The 19,328-nt window shown below is 42.3% G+C and overlaps 1 protein-coding gene across 6 annotated transcripts in view; it reads left to right on the forward strand.

The window, feature by feature from the left end:
- The window catches only part of CALD1 (caldesmon 1), a 223,395-nt gene that overhangs the window by 97,569 nt on the left and 106,498 nt on the right, over positions 1 to 19,328 (forward strand). For 5 of the 6 annotated variants that reach the window (XM_066262332.1, XM_066262330.1, XM_066262336.1 and 2 more), the window contains exon 2: positions 256 to 345. The gene's annotated coding sequence lies outside the window, so the exon portion shown is untranslated. Of the gene's footprint in view, positions 1 to 255; positions 346 to 18,924; positions 19,302 to 19,328 lie in introns of those variants that run through there. The other variant, XM_066262333.1, reaches the window with a different exon arrangement.

The following is a 19,328-nucleotide window of genomic DNA, read 5'->3' on the forward strand; positions in this document are numbered from 1 at the left end:
TGCTCCCTGTTTTGTATTAACTACACTGCCTGCTCTCCTCCATTCTTTAGAATAATTTCGGGGTTGAGTCTGTAATAATTACATTTAGTTTTTAAATGCACAATATATTTTTATGTCTATGCCTCATTTCCCCTTTAAGGGCCTAACTGACAATAGTACCTGAGGAAGGGGGAAAAGCGATATTTTATAATATGTAATCTACATCAGCAAAAATTCATTCTGCTTAATTATGTTTCCATTTTCCTTTTATGCCAGAGATCATTAAACCATTCCAAGATCAATCGAATTCCACAGGGTTTGGTGATCAACAAGAAGGCTCGGACGTGGATATCTGATCGCTTACCTGTGAGTAGAGTTTATGTGACTTGGGGACGGGGTGGGCTACTCTCCTCTTAGCAATTATATAGCCTCTCTGCCCAATTTTCTAAATTCTTGCACCTAAAGATACATTGTGCTTTCTGCTAAGCCCCTCATCACTTACCTACCAGGCAATCAATCAAATTCAGAAGTAATTATTTAGTAATAGGGTGTTTTTGTTTGATATTTACATTTTTCCTGCATATATAATCTCTTTGGCAAAACAGTCCCCTTTCAATAATGAAGTCCTCACTTCCTGCAGAGAATGCTGGTGGCTTGAGGGAACGGAGGGACGATGATCAGTCTTCGGGGGTGTAGAGTCACTGCACAAACACCGGTGATGTCAGGCGTATTTATTGGGTGCTCCTTACTTTCAACAAATCCCCCTCAGCTAGGGATGAACTTCGGTCAGCGGAAGGTCGACTTGGGAAGCAGAAGAGGGGTTTTAAAAAGTAGAGAGAGGAAGGAGAAACTAAGGGAAACTACACTTGTCCACAATTTAGCCGAAGTTGGCACCAGGAGGAAGAAAAGTTTTCAGTAACAAGCATGGTTCTTGGGCGATTATTGTCTCAGGAGTTTCTTGGTTCCATCCTGTGTCTGTTTGCTGTGGCTAGCATGGCAAAGTACCACAGACTGGGTGGCTGAAACAATGAAGTTTTATCTTCTCAGTTTTCTGGAGGCTGGACGTCCAAGATCAAGATGTCAGCAGGTTTGGTTTCCTCTGAGGGCTCTCTCCTTGACTGACAGGAGACCATCTTCACACGACCACTCCACTGCAAGCATGTGTTTGGCCTTATTCCCCCTCCCCAAATTTCCTGTTCTTATAAGGACTCCAGTCATATCAAGATAGGACCCACCCTGCCTGACCAGGTGGTGGCGCAGTGGATAGAGTGTCAGACTGGGATGCCAAGGACCCCGGTTCGAGACCCCGAGGTCGCCAGCTTGAGCGCAGGCTCATCTGGTTTGAGCAAAAGCCCACCAGCTTGACCCAAGGTTGCTGGCTCCAGCAAGGGGTTACTCGGTCTGCTGAAGGCCCGTGGTCAAGACACATATGAGAAAGCAATCAATGAACAACTAAGGTGTTGCAACAAAAAACTAATGATTGATGCTTCTCATCTCTCCCTTCCTGTCTGTCTGTCCATGTCTATCCATCTCTCTGACTCTCTCTCTCTGTGTCTCTGTAAAAAAAAAAAAAAAAAAAAAAAAAGATAGAACCCACCCTAATGACCTCATTTTAACTTCATCACTTCCTTAGTGACCTGATCTCCAAACACAGTCACACTCGGAGGTGCTGGGGGTTAGAGCTTCAACATGCGGATTTGGGGGGAGCACAGTTCAGTCCACACACTCTATTGTCATTTTTTCCCTTACTTGCTGATTTTTAGCTTGCTACACGTGGACTTCTCTCTCATTCTCTACTTCTGAACTCCCTTAGCATTGATATAACCCTCAGGGCATTTGGTTTTATTTGCTAGTTTGTTATAGTCCTTTGTGTATCCCTATGACACTGCGTAATTTTTTGTTTAGTTGATGAGTACCTTTTACATCTCTCATGGCACAAGAGGAGGGTTGGTTTATAGTAGACATTTAATATTTATTGAAAGAAGGAAGGAAGGGAGGGAGGGATGGAGGGAGGGAGGGAAGAAAGGGATTTAAACAAGCCTCTGAACCTGCTATTTATTTGCTTTAAGACTCTCTCTAAATGATGATTATTAGTGGCGCTTTCCCTTCACTTGCCACCCCTCTGTTCCCCACAACAAGTGGGAATAAGTCAAGGTCAAGGCTGGATTAAGCAATGGCAGGAGAGTTGAAGGAGACAGTGAATAGCATAGACTTGCTCCAGGTAAGGTCACTCTCAAACACTGGGGACCAAGAGGGAAGGACAGTGAGTTTTCATTGAGACTTGCTGAGTTTGAAGGCTTAGGGGGTTGTCTGATTATTTGAAAAAGAGGCTATCAGAGGTCTGAAGGCTTCCTCTTTCTTCTCTGCCTGCCCCCACCGTGTTTTATACAATGACCTTGAAGATACCAGCTCTCTTCAAATACCTTCTTCTCTACTTCCCTTTTGTTGTTTCTTCGAATAGCCAGGGAAAAGATGCCAGTTTCCTCATAACGACCCAAAATGTCAATGACACCGGAGTCCGTGATGTTTATGCTAATTTTTATTTACCTATAAGGTGAAAGGAGACATTCTGAAGTCAAGAGAAAACAGTTCTGCAATCTATGCACGACCTAGGTGAGGTGTTCCGAATGAATGGTGGCCAGTGGCCAGCGTAGGTGCCTCCCGGCCGTGTTTCATTAATTTCAGGCTTGAGAACTTGGAGAGAAAAATCCTTTTCCTATGAACATGTAAAAAGAAGTGCTTTGAGCTGCGTGCAGGCTTTGCCCTTGTTTTAGAACAGCGTAGATGGGAGATTTTATAACCACTTTGGGCCAATAATTTTGGAGTCACTTGAAGCTCCAGATGGAGTGGAAAGAGATGGGTTTTTTTCTTCTCCTTTCCTTAAGTTTTGCTGAACAAGCCTCCCTGGGCACCCTGGACAAAGTGTTCAGTCTCCTGTTTAGTTCAAGTGTGCCCATACTGGCTCTAGCAATATCTAAAGGGGTCTTTCTTCCACTAAGAGTCTTTTCTACAGCTCTCTGGCTGTGCTTGTAGAACGAAGCTCATATGAGAGGATCTTGAGTCACTCCTTCCCTAAGTGCCTTACACCAAAGAGACTGCTTCCGGGTCCTTGTCATGGGGCATAAGGTGGACAATATACAATGAGCTCAAGATTAGAGGACACGAGGAACATGGGTTCCCATGGTTTCCCAACGTTCTGGAAACCTTCATAATAAATAGGGTAAGAGGACATTCTAGCATCACTATCTACAGATTTTTAAACTTTGGTCAAATGATGATGTTTTCCTGACCGGAGAATTACACCTGGCCTTGAGAGGCGCCTCCACGAATGCACACAGCCCAGCCTTGCATGGCTATTGATGAAAAAGAGGTTGTGCGAGGTGGATATGCTGAGACAGGGGTGCGGAGCACAGATAACAGGGAGAAAAACAGACAATGATGTTAGGAGTTCTGGTCTAGAACTTCCCACCTTTAGTTACAATGAGCACGAGTGTATACAGTAGAGAGAGAAAGAATGACCAGACTATATGGCTTTCAACCAAAACTATCAAAAGTCTGACCTGAGGTTCCAACTGGGATAGAATTTGGTACAGTTTAAGGACACAGACCCAACTACTTCCAAACTCTGTTTTGGGATGTTAATGAAACAAAGTTGTGAACATCTTGCCCCATTCCGCGCAACAGCCCTCCAATGGGATTAAGTAGAACAGGCACTCAATCCAAGGAGGGAAAAAAATCTGAGACATTTTCCTTTCCACTGTTCTCTGTCTCCCAGGTCCAACTTAATGTCAAATTAAATCTAGATTTTTAAAATTGACTTTTACTAGAAGAGACAGCAGAACTGCATTCCCTGGAATAGATATTTTAGGCCAAACTTATTACTTAGGGTTTTTTTTTTCCTCTTTTTTTTTGTTAATTCAAAACAAGATGTCTATCATTCACTCTAACACCAGACTTTGAGAGCTGGAGACAAATGGAGTCTGAATATTCACGCCCATGTGGTACAAATGAGCTGTGATCTCAGGATGCTGGCTGGTTCTGTGACAGGGGAAAAGAGCAATTGACTAGTTTAATATTTTTGGCTGAAAACACTTTGTTCAAGAGCGATGGAAAAGGCCAACATTAACATTGAGTCCTGTGATTTAATGACCAAAAATGATATACCGTGGAATGGAGCATCCCAACTCTGGGAAAAAGTACCGTGGTCCCGCCCAGGGATGCAGAAAGGGAGCAGAGAAAGGGAGACGAACAAAACATGAGGGGGTGGGGCAGAAAGAAGGAGGGCTTTCAAAAGCATTTTCTCCCAGTTCTTCCAAAAATTCCACCCGTGAGTATGTTATATGCCCACGATTGTGAATCTGATTCTATCACAGAAACTTACAAATTTATACATATGAAGACATTTGTTACAATGAGAAACTTGGGGGGACATATCTAACTGCCTCCCTCAGACTGCCTGCTAATTATTTAGAAATAAAAGATACAGTCCCTGGCCGGGTAGTTCAGTGGATAAAACATCATCCCGGCGCATTAAGTTCGCAGGTTCAATCCCCAGTCAGGGCACGTATGAGAAGCAACCAATGAGTGCACAACTACATGGGACAACTAAGTGGAACGATGAATTGATGCTCCTCTCCCTTCCCCTGCCCCCGTCTCCCTTCCCCTCTCTTTTTCTCTCTCTTCCAAATCAATGGAAATTTAAAAAAAAAAAAAAGAATAAAAGATGCAATTGTAAGTTGGGGTTGTTGGAGAGACTGGTGACTACCACTAGCACCATTTGTCTTCTTTCTTGTTCTTCAAACATATATATTCGGCTGCTCATTAATTTATTCATTCTACAGCTGTATATTGAATTAGACCTTTTCCATCCCAGGTGCTATATTAGGTCTGGGCTGCACTAGCAACTCCAGTGTTCCTTCATCCTCCCTTATAAAACAGACTCTTGTTTTAGTCAATGCAGTGGAAAATTTGGTGAATCCAATAATGTGTTCATTGACGCAAATTGTGATTTCTGATACTTTTATTTGTTTTTCATTGGCTTCATCTTGGCCAAGAGTCATAATGTTTTAAATTTCTCTGCCCCCTCATCTACCTATCATACTCAATTATGTGGTTTATAGGCAAAACACTCCATGCACTGGCTATATCTATAATTCTACTTTTCTGAAAATTGCTTTGAAGAATAATGCATAATTGCCCCCAATGTTATGTTTCCTAAATTCTGGTCTGCATGCAGCTTTTTTTGTTTTTTTTTAAGAGAAGGATATATCTGTAGTTTTGAAGTCATTGAAAATTAAAAGCAAAGTAAGGGTGCTGGGATAGTTTTCTGGAACGCTCCTAAGAAGCAAAGATGGGACACCTGAAGTGTATTTTCTGTAAAACCAATGGAGCTTTAGCCATTGGGCCTTTCCCTTGGACAGGTCCCTGCCACAGAGCCTGCTGCCTAACTTTGTACATTTCCTGGTGTGTTTTCTTTCTTAAAGAAGGCCTCCCAAAACCTGGATCTGCCCTAAGACTGACACAGACAAGCTTAGATGGTCCAGCATAATGTCAATAGGTAATTAAATCAGTAAAACAAAGAAATTGCACGTTGATTGTTTTAGAGCTTTAGAATGAATTCAGCTTATTTTCAACATTACCCTTACTTAAATGAAGCAATAAATCAGTTTGCCAGAGTGCATATGGACATAAACGGGCTCATTTTTGCCTCATTTATAAACATTAAAAGTGAACGTACCCTAACAGGGAGCCGGTCAAATCCTTTAGACAGGAAATGGCTCCCAGGAAGGGACATTCGTAGAGTAGCGTGGGTCCTTCCAGGCAGTCACACAATCATCTCATCATTGAGGTTTTTGCCACAGCCTACCATGTATTCTGCATTTACTGGTCTTGTGAGATAGCACACAGAACTTTAATTAAAAGCACAGACTTGCCTACCAAGGTGGTGGCGCAGTGGATAGAGCGACAGACTGAAATGTGGAGCATCCAGGTTTGAAACCTTGAGGTCATGGGCTTGAGCATGGGCTCTTCCAGCTCAAGCACAGGCTCACCAGCTTGAACATGGGGTTGCTGGCTTGCGCATGGGATCATAGATGTGATTCCATGGTTGCTAGCTTTAGCCCAAAGGTGACTATCTTGAAGCCCAAGGTAGCTGGTTTGAGCCCAAGGTTGCTGGCTTGAGCACGGGGTTACTTGCCTGCTATAGCCCCCCAATCAAGGCACATATGAGAAAGCAATCAATGAACAACTAAGGTGCCACAACAAAGAATTGATGCCTCTCATCTCTCTCTCTTCCTGTCTGTCTGTCCCTATCTGCCCCCTCCCCCGTCTCTGTCCAAAAAGAAAAAAAAAAGCACAAACTCTGGGACCAGGCTGCCTGGGTATAAATCCCAGCTCTTTCTCTCTCTCTTTATCTATCTATCTCTCTCTTTTCCTTTTTCCAAGTGAGAGGAGGGGAGAAGGTGAGACAGACTCCCACATGCACCCTGACTGGGATCCACCCAGCAACCCTGTCTGGGGTCAGTGCTCAAATCAACTGAGCTATTTTTAGCACCTGAGGCTAACGCTCAGACCAACTGAGCCACTGGCTGTGGGAGAGGAAGAGGTGGAGAAGTGGGAAAGGGAGGGGAAGAGAAGCAAATGGTCGCTTCTACTGTGTGTCCTGACCAGGAATTGAACCCATAATGTCCACATGCCAGGCCAATGCCCAATCCACTGAGCCACTGGATAGGGCCATGACTCACCTTCTCTGAGCCTCAGTCTTTTTATCTGTAAAATGGGGACAATAAGGATTGTTATCAAGATTTTAGATGATATTTATAAAGTTGTTCAAACTGGAATTGGTAAATAGTAAGTGCTGCATTACCATTGGTTAAATAAGTAAACCTCTCCATCTGGACTGTACCCCGATACGTGTTCACTTGTGGGTTCACCCTTGCAACTCTGCACAGTGCCTGGCCTGGTCGGTGATCAGCCATTAGTGAAGGACTCCATAGAGCAGGGGTCACAACCCTGCAACCTGAGCCCAAGGTGACCTGCAGTGTGCTTCCTTTGTCCAGCATGGGTATTTGTAAAATTTGGATTTGAATGCTCTTAGGGATGCTTGCATTCTCTATTTCCCCATAGGCCACCACTTCATAAAAATGGACCACTTTGGTCCTTAAAAGCACTTATCATTGCTGCTCACAAAAATTAGAGGATATTTTATCTTATAGCTTCATATTCCTTTTGAAATATTCCCTAATTTTTGTGAGCAGTATAAATAAGTTGAGTAAGTACCTGCTAGGCGCAGAAATGTGCACTGCCTAACGCCAAAGATCCTTTTCATCATGGACCGAGTGGACTGAGGCTACATCGGCCAGGCTGGGGTCAGGGACAGCTCAAAAGCTCAGTGACTTAAACAAAAAAAGGTTTGTCACTCCTATTTCTCTCTAACCCTGGATCGGCAAGGAAGGCTCTCTGGTCCATATTATTGTCATCCTTCCCTGAGGACCTCAGCTGACAGCTGCTTTTCGGAGATATTGCTGGTTACCATGGTAGAGAGAAATCTCTGAAGGGTCTCACATCAACAATTAAAAGGCCCCAGAAGTGACATGACACTCCTGTTCACAATTCATTCGCCAAGACTAGTTACTTGGCCCCAGCTGACCACAAGGAGGCCAGTAAGAGCAATTGATAGTGTGCAGAACAAAGCAAGAACATAGGACGACCAGCATTGAGGGTCATAGCTGTGGCATTCATTGGAATTTGGATTCTCAGGCCAGAAGCTTTTCAATAAGCTCAAGGCAGCAAATATTCCCATGCATCTGTAAGGGTGCAGCAGAAAACCCAGCACTTGTGAGCGGGTCACAAGGAGATCTAGGACCTCCACTGAGCAGATTCAGACTTGCTCAGGAGAAGTCTTGCAATTTTTGAAAAACAAAGGCATATAATGTTGATCACCAAAGAGAGCAGTAACAATAGTGTTGCAGATGTTCAAAGATTGGATCATTCTGGAATAAAGATAAGACTGAGTTAGACTAAATATATATATTGGAGGGCACTTCAGGTTACAGAGAGGAAGGGGGATGAAGGACCAGAGGCAGAAACGAGGGCTAGATTATTTCAGGACTGCGGAGTTGGCCCGGTTTGTGTTTGCATGTGAGGGTGGGGTTGGGAGAGGAGCCAGATGATAGGTACAGTGCAGCTAGTTCATGGAGGGCTACAGAGAAGCAGGATAGTGGGAGATCACCTTCCTTCACTAACCCCCTCTAAAACTAAGGCACCTAAATTTCCCAGTCACGCCCTCACATGCCTTTTCCCCAAACCAAGACTTCCAGATGCTCAGTAGCATCCCAGACCCACCGGGCAGTCACTGAACGGAGACAGTAGTAAACCTTGGGTTGCTCCTGACTCCAGCTTTAAGCTTCTTTGATCGCTCCTCCTGCTAAGGAAGAATAATATATTCAAGTTCAAGTGAAATAGCCTCTCGTTGCTAGGGTCAGTTCAGCCTATTTTTATTTTTATTTTTTTTGCTATGTAACATCTGTTTTTGAAATTCAGCAGAGACCCTGACTTAAATCTGTTTAACTTAAAAAGCAAAGGAACATCTTGTTTTCATGAATGTCCAGAGGCTGTGTGTCAACAAATAAAAGGTCTGTTTGTGGTATTCAAAGTGGAAGAACTGGTCGGGAGATGGGCTGCCACTGGGAGAGATTTATTGTGGCCTGGTCGTTTCTCGGAATCGGGAACCAAAGTTTGAAAAAAAAAAAAAAGTGGGCCAGCTTCGTTTAAATCAGCAGATTTCTGTTTGACAGCGGATGAGAATCGCGCTTTTTTGGTCAGAAGGTCCCCGAGCTGGGTGGCCACTGGAAAGATGCGCTCTCACTCATTCCTCCTACTTTAGCTCTGTGCAGGTGATGTCTAAAGTGGGTTCCCTGGGTCGGCATAAATTCCAGCAGACGGCATCTGATAAATCATTATTTGTATATTACTCACATGGGATCTCAGGTTGAAAAGAAAAGGTGAGACTAGTTCGCCCTCCCTAAACCGGACTAGCTACTTCACTCCTCACAGCATCTTTTGCAGGCAATAGTGGGGAGGAGTTGGATTTATCAGCACTTAGAAAAGTGAGTGTCTGGCACATAGCAGATGTCGTATATATTTGCTTACAAACTAGTCTGCGTGTTTCCTTTATGAACACACATCTGTGTGTGAGTTAATATCATTCCTGTTTGCAAAAGCCAGTACGGCCTGTGTCTTATTCTAGCCTCTCCACCCCAAAACCATTAGGTCATTGCTATAGTTCTCTCGCACAGCAGCTTGTGTTTTTCCTTCCTAGCCCTTATCCCAATTTGTATTTTATTTATGGCCTGTCTCCACCATCAGACTATCAGCATGATAAGGGCAGGGTAGTCATATTCATAACTTATATGCCCCACCAAACAATGTGGCTAGTATGTGAATGGTACCTCGAAATACTTGTTGAATGCTTTTTATTGATGTTTTCATCATGAAAACAATAACATTTTCATGGTTGTAGATCCTTAACAACTTTTAACTATATGGGAATTTAAGCACAATGAAGAAAACAAAAGAGCTTAAATATACAGGGTTTTTTGTGTGTGATGACATGCTCACATGCATTTGACCATACACTCTACTGCCTTCAGTAAAGGTCATGGTGGGATGGATCGGTCTAACCATCTCTAAGTTCTTGAAGTTGTCAGGTCACGTCGGCCATTATAGCTGGCCAAGGTTAATGTCACAGCACAAGACAATAGCTCAGTATTTGTTTTTCTCTCAAATAGTTGACTAATTTCTGGTGAAATTCAGTCTGTGACTTTAGCTTCATTTGCTAAATTTCAGCTCACTAAACTACCTAATAAAGGCCGAACAGGATCTATAGTCAGAAAGATGTTTTGGGTGCCTGGTGGACCTGTGGCTTAATAATATACTCATTCATTTGTCTAGGGGTCCCCATAGACCTTTCTGAAGGTCTCACAAACTCCAAACATTTCAACTTGAGTGGAAACAAACCGGATTCATTCGCTCTGTTTTGCTTTGGCTGCCTGTGTAGACAGGGTTGAAACGGGAATGATTTGTGAGCTCCAGAGAGTCTCTGGAGACATGCTCATTCGTTTACAAGAGGTGCAGCTCCACAATAGCTCCTTGCTTTGTGTACTTGAAAAAATTCCCAAAGAAACAAAGTTGGATGCAGAAAAAATAATGAGAGAAAAGAAAAATAATACTCTGAATTCTGAACAATTCTACTTTAATAGGTTGATTTGTCCGCCAGCTGGCCGTAGTGTGGACTACTTGTAATATACACTTTTGGTAGGCCGCATTTTGTTCTTGGAACTGTTTATATTAGACTGCAGAAACTTAATTATTCTAAAATTGGCAGAACTCGCTTTGGTTACTTAATGCAAAATTGCTTAGTCATCTTTATACATAGTGTGGACAGCATTGTTTAAGTGTGAAAAATTGGGAAATGCAGTGGGGCTCCAAAGAGATTTTTAGGTCAGGTAGAAAGACAAGAAGGTGACATTTTTTTTTTTTTTTCAAGATGCTTAGCAGTTGGTTGCCACATGTTTTAATTTGACAGGCTAGGTGACTGTTGAGTTGAAGTCCTTGATTGCCAGTGTTTTTCTGTTTTCTTTGTGGACTTTGTCGGGAGTAAAAAGCTGCTGCTTCTGCTTCTTAGAATGTATCCTGATCCTAGATTTTTCAAGGTTCGTGGTTACCCAGCAAAAATGGGAGGGACTCTAGCATCAGCTGTCAGATAGCTTTCTTGTTCTCAGAAACAAAGAGGTCATTTCAAGCTGGTTGTCACAAAGATCCCTTCTTAGTCTCTTTTGAGTTTAATATACAGCTTACCACACTTGAACTACTGTCTTCCAAATGCAATACAGATTTATAGGGCTTCGGCAAGAAGTAGGCAGGCAAAATGAGTTTCTTCCTCGTATTTTGGAGTCTGAAGTGGCGCCGAAGGTCTCCCGTTTTTCCGGGAATGCCCATGACAACCTCACACTCTTCCTGTGACCTGGGCTGGGGCTCCTAAGAGAGATGGTGAAAAAAGATAAAAGTCCTCTAGCCAATGGGTACTGACACCAGGCCTGGAAAGTGTAGGTTCCCAAGCAAACATCCAGAACAGGGCCTTCTGTTTCTAATTACTGAGAATGGTTAGAGAGCAAAATCAGGCAACACTTCTTCTTGGACTGATGGAAGCATTTAAATCAGCTCTGAATGTCAGTATGTTCTAATTATGATGGAGCAGTGGCAAGGGATCTCCGGAGGCCTTGGAGATTTGGAGTGTTTCAGGTCAACCCTGATTCTCATTTCTTATTCATCATGTGTCTGCTTTGTTCTTCTTTCTCTTTGAATGGCCCAGAACAAATATATTCCCCTAGTCAGTAATGCCTGATGCTCCTCTTCCTGAAACCAGAATGCCTTTCTAAGGCAAGGTTCTTTTCCACTAGAGGAAAACAACAACTCCAAATCACTCTATAAAATGGAGCTCCAAGGCCCTGGCTAGGCAGCTCAGTTGGTTAGAGGGTCATCCAAATATGCCAAGGTTGCAGGTTCAATCCCTGGTCAGGGCAAATACAAGAATCAACCAATGAATTCATAAATAATTAGAATAACAAATCAATGTTTTTCTCTCTTTCTCCCTTCCTCTCTAAAATCAATAAATTTTTTTTAATGGAGCTTCATAGTTGACTACCACCCTCCCCAAATTACTAAGTGCTCAAATGGCACATGGCATTTTGACATGTGTTAGCTGGTTTGTCTGTTTACCAATTAAGTACATCGAATAAAGAATGCCCTGGAATCCATTTCAATTCAAAGAATATGAAATTAAAGCTGACTAAAAGGTATGACAGTTGGATCTTTGAGGGATTAAAATCTCCTAGGAAAGATAGCTGTGTTCTTAGTAATCAAAATACAAGTGATAGGCTAAGTACTGCAATAGATATATTATGTGGGTATCAGAACAAACTCACGTTAGTAAGTGGTTCAGAGATCCTACAGCCTTGTGCTTAGTCTTCAGCCTATACTGTGAGCCATTCCTGACATGAAAAAAAGTCCAGAAATCCCCACACTAACAAACTGCTGAAACCACCATCTAAATGATTCATGCGAAAGCAAAGAGGAAGCAGTCTAGGTGCTTTTCAATTTATTATTTAACCGCTGTGTAGATTTATATGTTTAAATTATTGATCTATTATGTCCAAGGGACATAATGGATAATATCCCTTGGTTTGGTTTCAAAGCTTTTCATCTTAGATTATAAACTCCTAGAAGATTGTCTGTAACTTGCTTCATAATTCCAGAACACGAGACATGCATTTGATGATCATGATGAATAGAAGTTGAAAAAAAAATTCAGTAGGGAGTAATTAGTCCCTGGCCAATAATCACATGTCCTTCATGAACAATGACAAAGTACCTCTGAGACATACCTTTGAATTGTTTCCAAAAGTACAAATGGGTTTGCATTTGGCCATCTAAACTCCCTCACTTTGCTAATATCTTGTTTTTGATCACTAAATTAAAAGTGTTTGTTGAAAAACCAATCAGAAAGAGCAGACCCATGGAATGCTGATATTTTTATAATTGGGTAGACCACAAAGGCCAGAGGGTCATGCACAATAGAATTACTGTTGTGTAAAATATTGATGCTCTCTGTTCCATGTTTATAATTGATAAAGACCAATGGCCTCTGATCTCTGGTCCCAAATAAACCACTCTTAGGCCTTGTCATGCAATTTGAAGTGTGATCTCTCTTCAGATGGTGTCTCAGCTTCTTTTGTGTTTGCCAAGACTTGTTCTTTCTTAGTAGCAAGTGCCCAGTCACATTGAGATGGCCTGCTTTAAGAGGCCCTCAACAGAAGAGAGAGGTTACTAATAAGGGAATTAAAAGAGCCCATCAAAGCTGACTTGTACCACACCTCATATTTCATTCCATCTTTTCTAGGAGACTGTAAGATCTTTGAAGACCGACACCATGTCTTACACACCTTCCTGTGCCTGAATGACATAACCTTACTTCACATAGTACAATCATTTTGTATGAGGAGTTGGAAGACCTTACAGCATGGCTATCCAACAGAACTTTCTGTGATGACACAAATGTTCCTTGTACTGTCTTCTATGGAAGCCACTAGACACACGTTACTGCAGAGTACTTGAAATGGGCTCATGAAGCTGAGGAACTGAATTGCTAATTTTATTTCCTTTTAATTAATTTTTTAATTAAAAAAATTTTTTTTTCTTAAGTGAGAAGTAGGGAAAGAGATACAGACTCCTGCATGCACCCTAACCAGGATCCACTCAGCAAGTCCCTTACTGGGGTTGCTGTGTCCATCTGGGGCCATTGCTCCATTGCTTGGCAACTGAGCTATTGTAGTGCCTGAGGCAAGGCCATGGAGCCATCTGCAGTGCCTGGGGCAAACTTGCTCCAACTGAGCCATGGCTGCAGGAGGAGAAGAGAGAGATAAATAAAGAGAAGGGGGAGGGGAGGGGTGACAAAGCAGATGGTTGCTTCTCCCATGTGCCCTGACCAGGAATTGAACCTGGGACATCCACACACTGGGCCAATGCTCTACTGCTGAGCCAACCGGCCAGGGCCATTTTAATTAATTTTAATTCAAATTGCCTCAGGTGACTCATGGCTACTGATTGGACAGCACAGCCATAGAACGTTAAAAATACCTTTTACTGTAGCCATAAACAAATGGTCACTTCGTCTCTACCTGACTATTTCCAGTAATAGCGGGTCACACTTTCTCAGCAGTCCTACCCATTGTCACATAATTCTGTGGGGGTCAGGACCCCAACCTCACCACATCAGAATTAGCCTCTGTTATTATACATACATTTAGAAAGCATATATATATACAATTTGTTTTTTGCAAAACTATGCATTTTTTTTGTACTCACAAACACAGATCAGTGGGAAAATCTCCATTTTTGCCATAAGGTTCACATCTGTGTCTTTTACTCTGCTCTTAGGACCAAGAGAGCAGCAGTGGCCACGTGACCATTCTAAGTTGGCATTAACCTGTGTCTTTCAGCCTAATTCTCCTTGGATTTGCCAAGGAAAAGTATTTTTAACTCTCAAAAAGGGCACAGAAGGAATTGTGTTCCAAATTTTCACTTCCCCTCCCTCTTCTAGGAAAACCTTTCGAGTTGGTTTAGAGATCAGTCTAAGTAGTAATCCTGTTTTTTGCTGATTGGCTGTGGTTAAGGAGCTGATGCCAAAGTTTTGTATGGCTTAGTCGCCTTTCTTTAAATGGCGATAAATCTACTTTTTTCACTTGGGAGGGTCAAACAATGCTATCCATAGAGCTTTGGACAATATAAAGTGCTCCAAATAACAAGGTAGCACTTGTGATAACATTGTAAGATGCAACTACATTTTTTAAATGTGTGGGTTTCCCTGGAGTTGAAAGTTAGCATATATAAATACCATTATTTTACAAATCTACAATGCCGGAAGTGTCCACTAAATAGAAAGAAGAATCTTGCAAATGGAAAAATACAAATAGAGACCAAGCAATGAGAAAAGACTGAGCAGGAAAGGGAGGGAAAAACAAGACAGGACATAACCCGTTAGCTCTTAGGAGGGCTTTGTGTTCTAGATTCCATTGATGAGAGAAAAGAAACACCTGAAGAAGTCAGAGTCCCTCAGGGTGTTCCTATTCACCCTGATGTCTAAATTGCTGGTCTTCACAAATGTGCCTTGATGATTTCATGTATTTTTTTTTTTAAGTAGCACAGGTTTTTGGAACAAGATGGTGAAGGTTGAGGAGCTCAAGTTAAATCCAAACTGTATGTTACAATCCATAGGTTTATTTGGTTTTTGAGTCCCAAATGAACCCTTCAGTTCAGCAAAGAGCAAGGCAGGTTGATAAATTGGATTTTTTTAAAAAGGACAAGAGTTCATTGTCAGAAAGAAAACACACCAGACTCACTGTGTAACTACTGCAAATGTGGGTTTGTGTAACTTCTGAGATTCACATATAATCTATTACCAAGGTCTTTAATTCTTTTTGTAAACACTGATTTGTCAATAAACTACAGAGATAAATCAGCTTGAGTTACACTTTTGATTCTCTGGATGATAATCTAGAATAAAAGTCTAATGGTTTACAACTGCCTTTTGCCATTGATGATCGTTCGTCTCTTCCTTTGGGAGAGTAAGAGGGAGAGAACACAGTCTGAGTGGTAGAAGAAAAAAAAAGAAGAAGAAAGAAGAAAAAAGAAAAAAGTCTACTTTTTCAGATCAGCTATAATTCCTAAGTGCCTATCATGTTGTGATAGTGAAAAAAAAATTTTGAGGCTGTATCTATTCATAAATGGTCTTAAGAATAAAGCATGTAGAAAGTAAAATATCAATAAAAATATTTAAATACTAGATAAGACTATTGAGGAGCTGTGGCGAGTCAGTATATTATTAATTACCAAAATGAGTGATAGATAGTCAAGGAGGGTGATTCCACTTCCAAGCGAGAGTCCACAAGAAAGGCATTGTGAAAGAAGTGAAACTTGCACCAGAAATTCATCATTGAATAGAATATGGGCAGTGAAGAGAATAGGGGGCCCATTCTAATGGGTGGAATGGTATTAATAATGAAAGTGCAGAGGGTGAAAATGGTATGACACAGTTGAGAGGCAATAAAATATTTTTAATTAGGATGCCAACAGATGGTCTGCTTGAGAGAAGCTTAATGCTTTCTAAATCAGCAAATTAGAAAAGAACACACTTAGATATCAAATCATTTAGACCTGGAAGGGAGAAAATATGGATGTGTCATGTTTGATACATCTATCTTTGCTGGATTAGAAAGGAGGTATAGACCCATTATATTGCATGGAGTAGGATGAAACCTTGGACATCATCTGGTCTAACCATCACATTTTGCAGTGAAGAAAAGCTTCAAGAGGGCCAGGGCCAGTACATCTCCTAACTCTGAGTCAGGCCATCGTTTGTCAAGGATTGTAGTGGAGGGCAAACAAAGGATTAGGGAGAGTTAAAATGACTTGAAGAGCAGGGGGTAGGGAGAATGATGGAGTATGTCACACCCAGAAATCACTCAGCACATGTGGTATGAAGAGAAGCATCTCTGAGTTGCCATAATGACCCAACTAAAATGAACACAAACTATTAGGAGAGGCGATACATGGCCCCTGACTTTCTTTCCCAAACCCCCGGATCTCATGAACAAAAACTAAAAAGCAGATAATAGGTGTGACCCAAGGTAGAGGATGGGTATGATAGGCTTGGTAGAAGCTTAAAGAAGCAAGAAAATCTGAAATATAAGTGCCAGGAAGTTCTTTTGGAAGCTAAAGTAACTTATCCAAAGTCCCCGACACAACAGGTTTTATTCTTGATGCATTTCAGGACCAGTACTGGTATTGCCCCCAGACCCCCAAGGACTGTCCCCAACCCATTCAGTTTATGATAATTTGAAGGTAGATTGGACTTTCCTTTCACCACATGGCTTCTTCCTCTGATAACTGAGCACTTATGGTGTCGTTACCAAAAGGAAGGGCAGTGCGTTGAGTGATTTGAAATCTGTAACACTGACCTATTGCTTAATTACTCAGCAGAGGTGTGTCCTGTTTTAAGAATATCCCATATGTAAGAACCCACATTGAAAAGACAGCTATCAATCCATGTGTTTTTTTATTTTTATTTTTGACAGAGACAGAAAGAGACAGAGAGAGGAACAGATAAGGACAGACAGACAGGAAGGGAGACAGATGAGGAGCATCAATTCTTCATTGAGGCATCTTAGTTGTTCAATGATTGCTTTCTCATATGTGCCTTCACCAGAGGGCTACAGCAGAGCAAGTGATCCCTTGCTCAAGCCAGAGACCTTGGGCTCAAGCCAGCCAGCGACCATGGGGTCATGTCTATGATCCTATGCTCAAGCCAAAGACCCTTCACTCAAGCTGGTGAACCCACACTCAAGCTGGACGAGCCTGCACTCAAGCCAGTGACCTCGGGGTTTCGAACCTGGGTCCTGCATGTCCCAATCTGACACTCTATCCACTGTGCCACCACCTGGTCAGGCTAGATTCATGTGCCTTTGTAAAGCAATTTTTCTACTTTACAGAAGGAGTCATATCAGAGTTCTTTCAATAGTTTGACTGGAATCCCCCCAGCACAAAGATTTAGATTTTCATAAAACCTTTCAAAACCCCATCTGTCCCATCCATGATCGTAACTCCTTTAGCCAGCATTTCTCTTTTGGGCTACTCTGTCCATTTCTAACACTCCAGCATCTCTCTGCCCTGACATTTCATCACGTCATTGGTTGGGAGCTTGTCATCCAGTAGGGTTAGGGGAGGAAATGAGAGATTGCTAACTGGGGACATGGGAGCTACTGCTCTCAAGAGAGGAGAGAGGAATTCTACCCAGACATGGCCACCCTTATATAAGATCAGTGCCAGTACAGTTCAGAGAAGCTTTGTGATATAAGGGTGAAGATTAAGAAAAATCTTCAGTTCCATGCTGATGTGAGACCAAGCAAGAGCCGTCTTCACAAACACACAGAGCTTTTCTCCCCCACACAACATGCACACACACCCCAACAGAGACCCACACCCCATGGTATATATCAGCAGATGGTGATTGCTCTTTTTCCTCAGATACACCCACAACACATCTACAAACATAAGGCAGAAAAGCACTTGTCTATGCAGATGTATTTCTCTCCCGCCCCCCACCCTAGTGACCCTCTTGCATAATCAGCAGCATTCGTATGAGTAAATAACTAGATAGGTATAGACTCTAAAGTTATACTATACTATACTAACCTCTATACTATAGAGGTTTTCTAGGGTTGGGAAAAAAAAGCTTACGTAAGTAATAAAAGGTGAGGAGTAGGAGGGGAGAATGGGTAGTAGAAAAAGAATTTGTGTGAGTCGAGAGCCAGGGAGGCTGGCCAGCCCAAGTGACCGCAAGAGGTTAGTCAGTTTCACTTCCCTCTGAGTCCTCCAAGATCCCACCAGCCATGTCCACCTTCCGCCTGCTGCTCGGGAATAGTTCTTTCACTGCTCATTAGCACCTCTGCCAGGGGTATAGGCTGAGGCAGGGACCCCTGTGGCTCGCAGGGAGCCAGCCGGACTGTTTAGCTTGGATGCCAGGGAGCTGAGGCTTGGAGGATGTTCTTCAAGCTACTCGGATAAATGAAGAAAAGAGAAATTGTTTGCTTACAGACAGACCTCTTTCTCCCATTTCTGTTTGCTGTCGCTATAGTTATTTGAGAAGTGGCTTCATAGACAACAAAAGACTTTATTGAAGAAAGGAAGGGGTAGAGTTGGGGTGGAGTTGACTCTGTCGCCACTCGGAGGGACCCGGGTTTGGTCCCAGTGCCCATAGGGCTGTCCTCACACACCCTGCACTGTGCTCAGAGCAGGAGCCCATCCGGGGGACCCTCAGTTCACCTTTTTAAAAAATTTTAATTACTATGATGGAATCAGGCTGGAAGATGTAGAGAAATTTCTTTATGGTTGATGATATATATACATATGTCTATATGTATGTATTTATTAAAGGGAAACATTTTTTTCTTCATAACTAACAACTTCTTAGAATGTCCTCCTGATAAGAATAGATAGAAAATACCCTCAAATGATAAAACCCCAAAGAAACACTAGCATTTGAATTTCTAAAAGACCTGTAAGCAGTAAAAATAATAGCCCGGGGGAGAAGTAAGGGGAAAATTCAAACACTGGCTAGTTTTGTTTTTGTTGGCTGAGGGTTTTATTTTTATTTTTGTTTGTGTGTTTTTGTGGGGTTTTTTTTTAGGGGGAAAATGCTTGGGGGAATAAAAACCCTGACAATTTATTTAAGAAGGGCTCTGAACTTGGTTTGGAAACTGAAGCTTTGTATTTTATTCCCTCAAAGATGCGTTAGGGGGCTGGCTTTTCGGTTCTGCTGGGCTCCTTAATTTTTTTACGCGGAGCAAATGGCTTGTCTCATGTGCACAGAGAAGGCTGGAAAATATTTTTTGTGATCTGAGTGCAGCAAAGAGTCTAGGATTCCAGAGGAAGTGGAGGCCTCCCGTTCCACACAGGAAACAATCTTCAAGCAGGCCTTAAATGCCAGATTCCAGGCCGAGTTTAACTAACCGCTGACAGCTCTGTAAACAAAGCAAGGACAAAAAGAGCCCGCTTCCCCTTTTCTGGTAGTCATTTTGGGTTTGGGGGCTGCAGGGGAAATTCTGGAATACTTGACTCCATGGCACAGAAAGGCAGGGGAAGCGGGCTCCTCCGTTGAAGATCTGGAAAGGGAGACTCGTTCTGGGATTCAAACCATCACGGAGGAGGTAGGAGAGGGGAAAACCGTCGGATTA

The sequence above is a fragment of the Saccopteryx bilineata genome, chromosome 2 (assembly GCF_036850765.1).
Source record: "Saccopteryx bilineata isolate mSacBil1 chromosome 2, mSacBil1_pri_phased_curated, whole genome shotgun sequence".
NCBI lineage: Eukaryota > Metazoa > Chordata > Mammalia > Chiroptera > Emballonuridae > Saccopteryx > Saccopteryx bilineata.